We start from the raw sequence: 14,226 nt of genomic DNA, 5'->3' as shown, positions 1-14,226 counted from the left end.
AAATGTCATTCTCTAGAGACACAGATATCATCAGATTTTTGTAAACATCTACAAAGACAGTAGTGTAATGAGTTGTCTGTCTGAACTTTGGTTTGTTGCAGCCTCTTTGTGGCCTTTCTTAAAAAGAATTCAGGAGTCATTGCGGAAATGGACTCATTTGAGTCCTCTGTCTTTTGTAACAAGTACTTGTAACCTGTTGCACCAGATAAAGGGAATTTTCTTTTTCCTGTCCTGCTTGACTGTGAAGCGCACAAACTTGGCACAACCAGAATTTGTTGATTGTGGGCTGCTGATGTGACCCATCTGGGATTGAAACATTGCATTAGGTCTTCGCACGCTATTTCCCCGCCACTCCCTCTTGCTCGGCAACTCCACCTCCCCCCTCCACTGTCACATGAGACACAGTTGCAGCGCTGTTGTTGGGTGAGGAGGATGTGGGTATCTGCTGAGGATGACATGCTGAAACTGGATCGAGGTTAAAATCCGCTCTGCAGGTTGCACGGGTGGAGGCTGCTCCACAATTTTCGATTTACTTGTGTATTTAAATTGTGTCACAAGCTGTCATTAGCTTCACACCAGTTTCCATTTAAAGAAACTGAATCCTCATAGTCTGACAGCAAATCCAAAGAAAAAGACAATTCTTCAAAGCGTCCCGGTTCTGTTTGTTGTTCCTGGGGAACTGGGCTTTTAAAACAGCTGATACTTCCTCAATCAGAGATGCTGCTCTTACTGTGGAAACATCCTGAAGCGATTGCACAGGAATTTCTGCCGTCTTGCTCATAAATCAGACTCCAGCTGAAAAGTCAAGCCTGGCTTGCAGGATGGTGCTCGGTGCGGCGCAAACTTCACCGCACTGACCTGCTGTAGAGACATCTGTTCCTCACATGCATCTCATTTTCTGAATCTTTTTGGATTTTTCTCTGGCCACTTAAATTTAAAGGAAAGTAATAGGATCAGGTGTTTAAAAAAAGTAAAGTAAATATTTCCTCATACGGTTTCATTTGACTAGTCATGGTTGAAGCAATTCATTTGGAGAAGTGTGCTGTAAAGCTTTCAGCCAGTTAACCACATTGTTGTATTTTTCAAGAGTCATTAGTCACAGATACCGTCTCACTAATAGAACTTTGTAGTTTTTAGGAAAAAGAACTGGTTTTCAAAAAATATTTAAAAAATAGAGAAAAGGAGAGAATTGTTAGTTCTCGTAGAATGAAACGCTATGATGGAGTACTAAAACCATCAAAGAAATAAAAAAAAGTTGCAAGAATAAAATCATAAAACTATGAGAAAGAAGTCCTAATTTTACAAGAATAAAGTCGTTATGAAAAAAAGTTATTATTTTATGCAACAAATTTGTAAAATTAAGAGAAAAAAGTCGTAACTTTACAAAAATGATGTTGTGAAAAAAATCATAATTTCTGGGATAAAATCAAAAGATGATGAGGAAAAAAGTTCAAATTTTACAAGAGTAAACTCATAGAACTATGAATAGAAGTATAAATTGAGAATTTACAACATACTACTAAGAAAAATATAAACAACAACCAAAAAAGATGGTGTTTAAGTAGCGATGTAGAGCACATTGTAAGCAGTTGCTTTAGCATTGGTCCCACAAATATGGGAATGCATATAAGTATAAAGACATTAAAAAGACTTTGTAGGAAAATTGGCTGTTCTAGATGAAGATTCTTGACCCACAAGGAGTGGATTTCCAGCGGTAAATTTATTTATTCTTTTTTTTTTTATGGTGGCCCAAATGCTCTATCGTAAAAAGCAAAGTAACACAACATTTTTTATTTTATTTTTTGCAATATTTATCTATCTCACTCAATTTCAGTTTTCTGCTTTACATTTTGTGGAGTTTAAAGCTCAAATAGGTGAAGTAGAATCTTCCAACTCAAAGTGTGAAAAAGCTACATATGTCGGTGGACATAGAAATGAGCACGTCTTGCTGCCAAAAGGTTTAGCTGTGGGGTGCCAACGGAGTCGAAGTGAAAGTTAATAGGCTGTTGAGCATAAATGGTGGTTTACAAACACAGAGTGCAATCTGAGGCTGATTAGTGCGCAGGCGATAATTGAAGTGGTTGCTAGAAAAGCGTGCCACACATTAGGTCCTGATTTTTATCATGAAAGTTTTAAAGGAATTCCGCTTCAAACTTTCAGCCCCTTCCTAACTTCCACATTTGGATTGTTTTGGTTCTTAAATAGATTTTTAACTACATTTATTAGACTTCATTTATTTAGACTTCAACATCCAAACTGACATCAAATGTCAGCTTCACATGATCTCATCTGGCATTGCTTCCAGCAGATGTCTTTATAACTGACATCAATCTAAATACATTTAATAGAAATGTGATTTTATCTGCTATTCACACTGATCTGATTAGCCTGCCACATTCTTCTCATTTTCATTATTGTGTCCTTTAATCATTAACTGCGGATTACAGGTAAAATCAGGATTGCATATGCATGCTTTAGAATTATAATATAAAAGAAATGACTTCAACTTGAATCTGTGATTTCAGTATGGTTTTTCTTGTTATTATTATTAAGTAGCGACAGCAGAAGTGGTGTAGTGGTAGGGACTGTCGCCTAATGGTGCATATCTACTGGTTCAAATCGCGGCTGAGTCCTCTTTATGTGGAGTTTGTTTGTTCTCCCGACTGTGTCTGGGCACTCCAGCTTCCTCCTACAGTCCAAAAACATGGTTCATCGGTTGATTCATATTCTAAAAAAGTGTCCCTTACATGTAAAGGTGAGTGTGTCTCTGTTGTTGTGTGGCCCTGTCCAGGGTACACCCCAACAGTAACTAGGATAGGCTCCAGTAACCATGTGACCCCCCCAAAGGGTTTAACCCTTGTGCTATCTTAGGCACTTTAAGATTGGGAGTTGGGTCATCTAGACCCACTAGACAGTGCGCTGAACCTTTTTTCGTCAGTGATCTTCACTGGTGTCCATGGATTACATGAAATCTTTCCACCTATATCCACCTTTGTCATGGTAGGGAGAACACGTCAATTGTCACCTTGACCCCATAGTATATCACACGGGTTAAGCATGTGTAGAAAATTGGATGAATGGTATTTTTTTATTCCTTTTTAAAACATGTTGAGTCATAATAATATCTTCAATATTTGTTATGATTATTACTATTATAAATATTGCATAGATGAAAATTCCTTAATCCATTCACCGGAAATGTACAGATTTTTACCATTAATTAATGCATGAAACTTCCTGCAAAAATATGCTGAATTAGCTCTTATCATACATTTTAGCTGTGCCTTTATTACGCCTCCAATGTGGCCACAGAGCCGAGTAAGAGGCAGAGCAAATAAGATGAATGATATAATTAGTTTGCAATGATGCTTTGTCATAAAATATAGCATGTTCAAATATAATAAGCAATCATAGACAATATTTTCTAATAGATCTGTTGCAAATTGAACAGTGGCGTTTGTAGAAAAGGGTTTTTTTCCTGACGAAATGATACATATCTGGCTGTAATGATTTTTTTTTTAATATTTATGTTCATTTTAGAGGTTTAACATTATTACAATTATGGGCTTCTTAGAGAATATTGTTATGTGATGCAGCAAACAGACATAAAACAAGTCCAAACTCAAACTTTAGAGCTATTCACCCGTGTTTTTCTTTACACTATCATGGACTAACAAAAACGTATAGTTTAACTGCCTCTGGTGTTGTCCGTTGTCAGTGATTGTAGCACAGACGACAAAACAACACAATACTATCCTATATTCTGGGTTATTAAGTTGAAGTGTCCCACAAATGTAAACATACAGTACTTACAGCTTCTTTTTCTGAAGTATTTCTGACTGTTGTTTAACTTCTACATGTAATGATCTTGTGGGGTCTCAGTGGTTACACTGCTTTCGGTTCCAAAGTGACATAACTCAATGTGAACATGTACACAAGGATGGCATTCATCCACCATCGAGAGGCTGTGTGAACCGACATCAGGAAAGTCACGGCGGAAGAAAGACGGGCCTCGCTTGCGCCTTTGCCGTTGTGTGAATGAAGCCGTTGTTTTCTCTGGTCTTTAGCGACACTTTGACCTTTGACCAACCTGTCTGGAGAGGTGAGCTCTCTGTGCCAAGCAGACAAAGAACGAGAGGATGAATGTTTTACTTAGGACAATCATTGTTAAGAGCTTAATCCTGCATGTATGGAAGATGGGATTTATGACATAAAGTTGAATTGTTGTTGGGTCAAAAGGCAAAAACAGTTCGTGTCTTAGAATGTTTTCATTGTAGTTTACTAATCTTTGTTCTATCTTTTTGAAAATGTGACGCAGTATCATCTGTGTAACTTATTTTTCTATACTGTTTTAAATAAAGTTATAGTTAGAAACTGAGTGGAACTCAGGAACAGCCAATCGAAGTTTTGACCTTCCTGAACTCTTCATAATTGTTCACATCAATTCCTCTTTTCCCTCAATCCAAATGTGACTTCCCACTGCTTTCAGTTTGAATCATTTTCTGTCAATGACAGTGTTACTTTAGAGGACATGGACATTTATCTGCATAATGATGGTTTCATCTATGGGCCATACGTGCACACAAAAACCCAGTACGTGAAACACAAGACACAACTTAAACTTTAAAAGAATGGGATTTAGATGATCTACATGTTAAAGACCCAGTCTTCTTGTGGCATTTGTCTGATGATGAAAGGCATATATAAATAAGCTGATATTCAGGAGCAAAAATGCAGTTTAAAAGACCTGATGGATGATGGGAAGGGGCGGTAGGCTTACTCAGCAACAACAGTCCCACACCACTCAGAGGCTAACTTCTAATTATCTCCAGCTGCTTTGCAGAAAGTATCTCCTAGAAAACGACAGTTAAAAAAAATTGGCTACAAACAGTATAATCATAATTAAAAGACCACTGGGAACACTTGGAATAGATCAAAAGTGGAACTTTTAGAAATAAATATCCAATCTCTTTTCCTTTTACCTGTTTAAAGCTGTAAATCAGAGGAATTATTCAGTTATGTCCATTTCAAAAGTAAGTTATGATTGATTTTAATCACCCACCAACTTAGTAAGGCTTAAGCAAATAACACAATTTGTCCAATATAAATAACTATGGGGGGAAACGTCAGTAAAGAGAAGAAACATAATTGTAGTAATAATTAAGAACTTTAGTAAAGTCATAGAAGCAGACATTTCTGCTATGTTTCATCAGACTGAGGTAAATTTGACTTAAAGCGGTTTCGTCTGTCAGCTTCACTTAGCAGAAGTGGCTTGCATTTCACACCAGCAATGTATCACCCACATTTTTAGTGGTAATGAGCTCTTTTAAGAAAATGTCAACGCATAAGTGAGCTGATTATCTATCACCCCAACACCTCGTCAGCATGTGGCACGAACACGGCATGCTCATTTGTAAAAAGTGTTATCATCTGCTTTGATCTACACAAAAAAATGTCTAAAATCACAAACCTTTATAGTAATTAAAAGATCTCCCCAACTGTGATACCAGCACTTACAAAATGTAAATTAATTAATAGTAATTTAGAATTTAAATGCATATATTTCCAATTAACTTACGGTATTTGGGTTGCAAGATTTTGGAGCCACAATATGATATTATTGGAATAATTTATGATGGTAAATAAACCTATAAATAAACCTTTTTGGAATAAACTAATGCAGTCATCTCTGGACAAAAAATGAAATAAATTTGTAGCAAATCATAATCAAAAATGTAAAAAGGCTGAATATTAAATGGTTATATTACGATTTAATGCACCTTACAGGTAATTGATTTTGCATAACATAGCACTACACAGCTTTTACATTTTTTCATTTGCAAAGAAATCTTTATCCAAATCCACAAATTAGGTTAAACTTTTATGTTAAATACATTGACTACACCTCTCCATCTGGGCTCTTAGCATGTCAATACCACCTTTGAGTGACTCTTCTTCCAACGCAACATGTGTTCCCTCTGATCACTTCATTTGGCACAGGGAGGGAGGCCGCTCTCGCCCGGCGGGCAACACGTGTGCCGGTCAGGGTTATGTGTGATATATGTAATGTGTGCGTGTGTCTGACCGCAGATCATAAGGGGTCAGAGGGCTCGGTAGAGAATGATGGTGGGATCACGCAAGCATGCTAAAAGAGGCAAAGTGAGGAGAGATGCCAGATGCCGCTCGGTCGCCACTCCAATTTCTGGCATCTGGTATTAGCGTGATGCTCCGAGTGTATACGTGCATGTTTATGCTATATTTAATTCCCAACCAACTAAAGAGATTTTTACTTAGGGTAAACAAACACAAACAATCGTCTGACCTCTTTACACAAGCCGCCACTCTGAATGGGAAGATTATTTTTCTCACTTCATGTGCAAAGCTGCCAAGTGCATTTAAAAAACTGCCTCTAGAGGAAACATAGTGAGATGAAGAAATCAGAGAAGAGAAGCTAGGCAGGTTCAACAAATCATGCTTACTTTAAACCTTAAATGTAATTAAAAGGAGACGTGTTTCGTCCCCCAAATGTATAAAAAAAACTGAGGATAACTCTGTGGGGAGTTTTGGAAACTAGGAATCCGTTCCATGCCACACAGTTCATTCATTTTTCCTTGTAGCTTCTAGGAAACGTTGCAGACTGAGATTGCAACTTGAGATTGCACCTAGTTTTTGTGTTTTATTATTCATGACTAGGCGCTCATCCCTGATTACAGAAGCATTGTTTATGACCACAACTGCTCAATTCTTTGGGAATTTTGGAGCAAAGGAACCACTCCGATCATGGTTCGATCTATTTTAAAAGCATTTCCTGTGGTCTTGTAATTATGATTTATTATTATTATTATGATTTTTAGCCAAAATCTGAAAACGTGTCCTTTTCTAGGACATACTTTCTGCAGTCCAACAATAGTTCATCAGAATTTCACTTCAGAGTTGTGGTGCTGAGCAACCCTGCCCCCTTTCTGTCACCCTTAAGTGAGAGCTCTCTATTTACTGTCTCTCCCTCTAGCTTATAATGCCTCACACTCCCAACCTGACATTACTGGTGCAACAAAAATGGCAAGCAATACTGGAGTTATCCAGCCGTACAGTTTTGAGCCACATTCCAGCTCCTACGGGGAAAACAAAGATGTACATGGATCTATTTGTCTACAAGTGGATGCATCAGAATGGAGCAGAGAAGGAAGCTTGTGACCCGCCCAGCTTGTTATCTACGTCACAAAAACGATCTTTTTCAAACATAATTTTATCATCTGCGCCTGATTCACAACGATTTGGATAAAGAAATATTCAGAAATGCAATTTGAAGCTGAATTTTCTTTAACTTTTTCCTCCATCATCAGTAAATGCTACAGGAATGTCTTAAATACACCAAAAACCAATTTTCATTGGTCTTTAAGGTTTGTTCTTTCAACTTTGTAGAGAGACACTCCAAAACAGCAAAAAGTTCTGTACACAAGCGAGGCGACAGCATTAAATAACACAACACAAGTGCTTATTGACATTATATATAACTTACATAAAGCATGATAGCATCACAGCTATCATGCCATCTCCTGCCTTTAGAAAACACTACGTCTACATCAGTGTTTTTTTCAATATTAAATATCTCGGCTTAAGATAAGATAAGATAACCCTTATATTCATCCCACAAAAAGGAAATTAGAAATATATTGTGTGAAAATACAACGACACAGCTAAAACTAAGAAGCTATTTTTTATTTCCTATGAGAAGTAAGTGTTTCTAAGACATGTTTGACAGTTAAAAGTAGAAAAAGTGCATCCATTGTGTTTTTACACTGTTTTCTTTCAATGCTAGCAATTCTAACCTTTTGCCAATTGGCATGTTCATTAACCTTAAACTAAAATTAATTGATCTTTTTGCCTCAAATGAACAGTTTTCTGAACTCGCTCCTTTTTCCTTTAAACTCTGCCTCTATCAGGCCAACTTGAAAGAATCAGCACAATTCGATGAAGTCATAAATTCTCCTTTCTGCCTCTTGTAGTGGTTAGCACTCGTTTAGCATTGCGTGCAAGAGCAGCATTAGCATACTTTCCATCCCATGTAAATTCAGCTTGAGCGACCATCTGCCCATTATTATTTGCTTCAATGGGCCGAAACTGTACTGCAATCGTTTAACTGGTTACTTCGTGCTTTGAGGATTTAAAGAAAAAACTTATTAAAAAGTTCTCTGTAGATTTTCATTTGTGTATGCCTAAATAAACAAAAAAATGAACTGTCTATGCAGCAGCAAGGAATACTTCACATGTACAGGACAGTATAAGGAAAAGGATTCCAGCTTCACAGAGATTCCCTGTGAGAGTAAAAAGCCTGTTCTTTATTGTGGCCCGGTGGGGTTCCTGAATGAAATGTTTATTAACCACCAGCTCCTTGAAAGAGAAAAAGGCCACAGACATGCTCAACAAAACAAGAATTCGAGGAAAAGCTATTTTTAGAGGCAGCAAGCAGACAAACCCCGACACGCAAGCATCAATTATAGCAATAATGAGGGTCTTGTGGATGTTGTGTTCTCCTGTATGCATGCCATCCAGACATGGTTGCATCTGAGAAAAAGTGGGAGTAGTACTATATATAAGTCTCAAGACAGTTCCATAAAAATCAGCTTTTTGTGTTTGTTTTTGACAATGTTCTTGTGGCATTTTTCTGATGATGGAGGAGATCTGTATAGAAAAATTAAGCTTAATATAGCATTTCTGAGTATTTCTTTTTTCAAATCACTGTGTATAAGGAGCAGCCAAAAAAATGCTGTTGGAAAAACCTACAACAGAACCTACAACGTCAGCCCACAAACTCCCTGCTCCGCTCCATTCTGATGCATCCACTTGTAGACAAACATGAACATCTTTGTTTTCCTCAGCCAAGTTGGCATCTGGTTCAAAACTGTACAGCTGGATTGCTCCAATATTAATCACCATTTTGTTTTGTAATGTTATGTTGGGGTTGTGAGGGGCTTTAAGCTAGAGGGAGAGTGTAAAGCAGATGGATGATGGGAAAGGGGGTGGGCTTAATCTGCACTAAAAGTCTCAGAGGTTAATTACATTAATAAACTACTGCCGCTCTGCAGAAACTATGTCCTAGAAAACAACAAAGATTTTTTTCATTTTGGCTAAAAATGGCATAATCATAATTAAATGATCACTGGAAACGCTTTTAAAGTAGATTAAAATATGATCAGGGTGGGACCTTCACAAAAAACAAGAAGTCTGGACAAAGAGGGGCCTTGTTGTGGAGTTCATACAGAAATATAAAAACACAAGTGTGCAGACAATCGTCATCTACTGACCTTTTTATTTCAGTCTTCTACCAGGAAGTCCGCTTTCACTGTCTATTTGTCACTGGACATAGAGTGAGGGCACATGTGCTGTCATTCTGCCTCCCAACACCGTCATTTCTGGAATAAATATGACTCATGAAAGATTTTGTATCTGGATTCTAACCCCCGTGAGTAAGCTAAGGGGCCATGGTCAAGGTTGTGGCTGGTGAGACGCGTCACATCCCCAGTAAAGACAGAAAAAGTAGAGTTTCTCATTCCTTCTATACTTACCAGACACTCATTTGGGTTCAGTCAAATGAAAAAAAAAAAGTTCTCACATAACAGGCTCATCTCACGCAACATGGCTCAGATGCAACCTGTAAGTCTGAGAGGAGAGCCTCCAGCTGTTAGCATTTTGTTATTTTTTGTTAATTGTCTGTGTAAGTATTGCAACACATTTGGCTTAGGTCGTGGTTCATTTTCCCAAAGCTTGACAGGGCAAATTAAAGAGTGTTTAGACAGCATTTCAGCTGGCGCAACTCGTGTTTAGCTCTTTTGGTGGCTCCATCAGAGAAGCACTTTTGCCTAACAGACAAACATCATGCTCACATTAAGCTACGTTCAAGTACGCGCTGAACGCAGGTTCTTGAACATCCATTTTGAATACGGTGTTCACACTGGATTGTCGCTACCCAATACTAGCACATGTAGTACCAACAGTTGGAAGAGGTTTGATGTAAAATGTTGAAGTGGTATGAATCTTGCTCCAGGCTTTTTCTTTCACAGCTCTTTTCCGATTATATGGCAGACTTGGTGTCATAGAATTCTGCTCGGGCACAAATTACAGTTATTATTTTCCACTCTATGATCAGTTTTAAAAACGTTTTGTATGTAGAGCCTAAAAACAGACTTAAAAACTTGCGTAGCGACGCGTAAAGACTGGAGATTTGAACGCGGAAGCCCGAAACAAACATTTACAGAAACTTTTCATTGGAATAGGCCGCTTGAACGCGCGTTACCGAGGCGGGTGTGAACGCAGCTTTAGAAGGTTCATGCCAGAATCAATTATAGAGGCTATTTATAGAAGCAAGTGGATCTCTTCTAGGTTACAACACCAGTAATAGTTTGCCATGAAAACTGCAGTTTTATGTTGCAGTCAAGCCACATACAGTAGCAGCCCAGAAGAAAGGCTGCCATTCAAGTCTGTTTTGCCTGAGGCCTGGTGTGTGTTGGCGTCGGCTCGCCAACTAAAACAAAAAGGTGGAAACAATTGAGCTCAGATCTTGATCTTCGTCTCGTATGATCCTGTTTGCTTTGTGAAAACAACACCTCCCTTTCACCTCCGTATGTAAATGTGCAAGCAGGGCTTTTGTTTATGTTCTGTTCAGGAATCAAATTTTCTGCTGCTTCAGAGATTAGGCTTCCCCTGTGTGTGTGCACACACACACTCCCCCCCCCCACCCTCAAACATCACTCACTCACTGCATAATCCTCTCTGAAAGATGAATATTTGTAATTCCAGCAATCCCTCCCACAAAAGTACTTTACGTGGATGTTGTTTTGTCAACAAAGCGGTTCGACTTTTGACATGTAATCATGACAAAAGGGAAATATTGGCATCCAAAACAATATGGAAAAAGATTGGAATTGGAAACTGAACAAAAACATGAGCATTTAGTGTGTAGTGGAAATGTCTGAACCGGTTTGACTTCAGAAAATTATTGGAAAAAAATCCCTTTTTACTGTAAATCTATTTTTCTAGGAAAAACAAAAGTCAAAGTGGTCTGGAATGGAGATCCGGACATTTAATCTGGCATAACAAAGTATTAACTACCATTACAGCGCAAGCTTAACCTTTTCTGCAGAACTCCATTGAGCGCCTGCCAGCAGTCATCAATATTTAACAGCTGTTGCTATTATGAAATTCTTAATGGGTTAATGTGGCTCGGCGGCTTGCACGCAAGGCCCTGGCTGCTCGCCATCAGCCTGTCAGGAGGAAGGGGGGGGAGATTGACAGACGGCTCGCTCGCGTGACAACCAGCCTTTGATCGTCCTGCTCCTCTCTCTCTTTCTGTGTGTTGGTATTGGTCTCTCTTCTGTGGATTTTTTCTGTGCCGGCGGAGAGAAACAGAGACATGCACACCCACAGAAGAAGAGCTCTGAGGGAAGGGGCGGGACCAGGCAAAGGAGGTGGCGGCCAGCCAGCCTAAACCCATTGCACACACACACACACACACACACACAAAGACACACAGAGTTTTCTCTACTCACGCAAGCCCTGTAGGAGGGGAGGGACCATTGTGGTGCTCAGCCACTCCATGTCCAGGTCTGCTTTACAACTTGAAATCAGCTGCCAAGAGATGGCACCATGCTGCTGAAGAGAGCCAGGAACCCAGATAATGGCTGGCTGTGTTTGGGTGGAATTTAATTGCCTAATAAAGATCAAGATTTACTTTGCAATTTACTCTGTGCACACAGAAAAGTATTTGGTTGCAGTAAATGAATAGATAAACAAATACAAAATAAGATTAAAAAGGCGTATAATGTAAAAAAAAAATACTGCATTGTTGGGACTATAAGTCACTCTGGAGTATATGCCGCAGCAGCCAAAAAAAAAAGTATAATAAAGAAGAAAAACTTATGTACAAGCCACTTTGGGGACAATTGTATTTAACAAAATGTGGGACCAGAAACAGATTTCATCTTGAAAGGCAAATCGTGATATTGGCAAAGACGTAATCTATGCACGCTTCATGAGGCATAGGAGGAATCTAGTATAATGGCACAACATATGACCAATTATTCAGATAACCATAGCTAATAAAGAACATGCTAACAACTCAACTCTTCATATCAGAGGCTGACTCTAGGTTGATGGCAGGAAATGGGCGGCACCCACAAGGAGCAAAAACTGGTGTCTCAGAGATCCAGTCGTCTTACTCCCGGGTAGGAACATAGGCTGCAAAATTAACTCATATTTCATTAAAAATGTGTTCTTTAGTGTGCAAAAGATAATATATTATCATATAAATGGATATGGTTTACTCTGAAAGGCTTAATAATAGCATGATATAGACCCTATAATAAAAAAATAAATAGAAAATTTAAAAAAGAGTTTGACAGGTAGGCTACCTCCTTTTACGGGGTTTTTATTATTATTATTTTTTTCTTCAAAAAGTTTTAAAATAATATATAATTGCTGATAATTTTGCTTACAATTATCTCTGGGTTCTGGAATATACATCATTAGGATATGTATCTTTTTGGAAAAAAAAAATATTTGGTTTCTGGTTTTTAATGCTAAAAAAAGATGGAAAAATAATCAAAAACAAGGTTTCCCAAAATAGTGACTCATCTTGAATGTTTCTTTTTTAAACCAGTTTAAATCTCGACTCAGATGATGCTCAGATTGTAAAATTTAAGGTCTTGAGATTTTTATAATTGAAAAACCTGGAAGCTAAAAAGGAACTGGACTTCAGCAGCACCTTTTGGCCTCATCCACATCCTCCTGCTCAACCCTTTTTTTACCTCACACCCCTCACACACACACACAAACACACACACACAGCAAAAGCGCACCTCGCCGTTCTTTCGTTTCCTTATTGGATCAGAAATGTAAAAAATAGAGGCAAAGAAAAGCAAACCTGACGACGCGAACGGCATTGAATAAAAGCCTGTATTGTTGGGGTAGAAAAGGCCGGGCCCGATGATTAATCATCCAGTGTGTTTGTCTTTCCTGACGCCTTATCCTCTCCAGAAGCTGCAGTGCGAGAGAAAACAAAAATACGTTTGGTGTTGAAGGACGACAATAAAGACGGTTATTAGATTCATTTTCCCTTCCAAATGGCGTCCATTTGATACTGTGGTGATTGAATGAATGGATTTTATTTGTGCGTGGTGGTCTGTAGCAGATGTGAGGACAAAAAAGTTCAAATGATGCTGGCTTTGGTGCCTTTTGAGGATGCTGCAACCCCCTCAAACAAGTAATTATTGTCATTTTATGGGGGGATCCTCATGAAACTTGTTATCAAACTAGTGGCAAGAGGAAAAAGGTTAATTAAGGAGGAGCGATGGACAGAGGGCAGTAAAAGGTCAAAGGGTGAAGAATTGGTCACCGTAATGAGGTTATTCAGTGGAGGGGGGGGTTAGCGTCAGGCGATGCTCGCACACAGATCATAGCTTTTTTTCCTAATGAAGTTGTGGCTCGGGCGCTTGTGTGTATGTGCTTTGCGTGACTAATCTGTGATTGCTACAATAAGTGATGGAGCAAAGGGGCTGATCTCTGAGTGACCCACATGACCCTGGCAGCACACCCACGGGACGATCACGCAAACATGCCGCATACGTGCAACATGACAAAGAACATGTATAAGACTGACCAGATAGATCATTTGACATTTTATCTAACAGAAAACAACCTGAATCAAAGCCACACAGTGCCTTTGCTTTGACTGGACGTCACCAGGACGCTGAAAAATGTTTTAGTCCCCACTTTGTCTTTGAGCGGTTCCTGATTTTATATAATGTTGTCCGTTTTTCCTTGGCAGGTTGATATTTGCTCTGCATTTTTTGTAATTAAGATGTTTTTAAACCCCTTGATGAAATCCACAAAAAATGTTGCAATATATTTTATATACTTTACATATAGGTTGGGCCATTTTTACTCACAACAAAATTAGTTTGAAGGATTGACATGTGTTTAAGGAAAAAAAGCACCTTTTTTATTCACAATCTCAAATTTGATCCACACATTTTTAACACAGTGCAACAGTATTATAAGGAACTAATTATCAACAAAATTTCAGTCATCATTTTTAATAATACATGAGGTTTTTCTCACCATAAAGTCTTGAAAATCAGCAAAACCTTTCCCACCAAAAGCAGCCAATTCGAATCGAGCAGGAGAAGCTCCTCTACTGCCCCTAGTGGAATGAAGATGAACTTACAAGGC

The 14,226-nt window shown here is 38.5% G+C and overlaps 1 protein-coding gene across 2 annotated transcripts in view; it reads left to right on the top strand.

The window, feature by feature from the left end:
* ahrra (aryl-hydrocarbon receptor repressor a) overlaps positions 1-14,226 on the top strand; it is a 70,878-nt gene that overhangs the window by 39,057 nt on the left and 17,595 nt on the right. The window lies entirely within an intron of this gene.

Source organism: Oryzias latipes, chromosome 20, assembly GCF_053564925.1.
Source record: "Oryzias latipes strain Hd-rR chromosome 20, Olatipes_Hd-rR_3.1".
NCBI classification, from domain to species: Eukaryota; Metazoa; Chordata; class Actinopteri; order Beloniformes; family Adrianichthyidae; genus Oryzias; species Oryzias latipes.
Note: the sequence above shows the minus strand (reverse complement) of the source record. Positions and strands in the feature narration are given on the sequence as shown.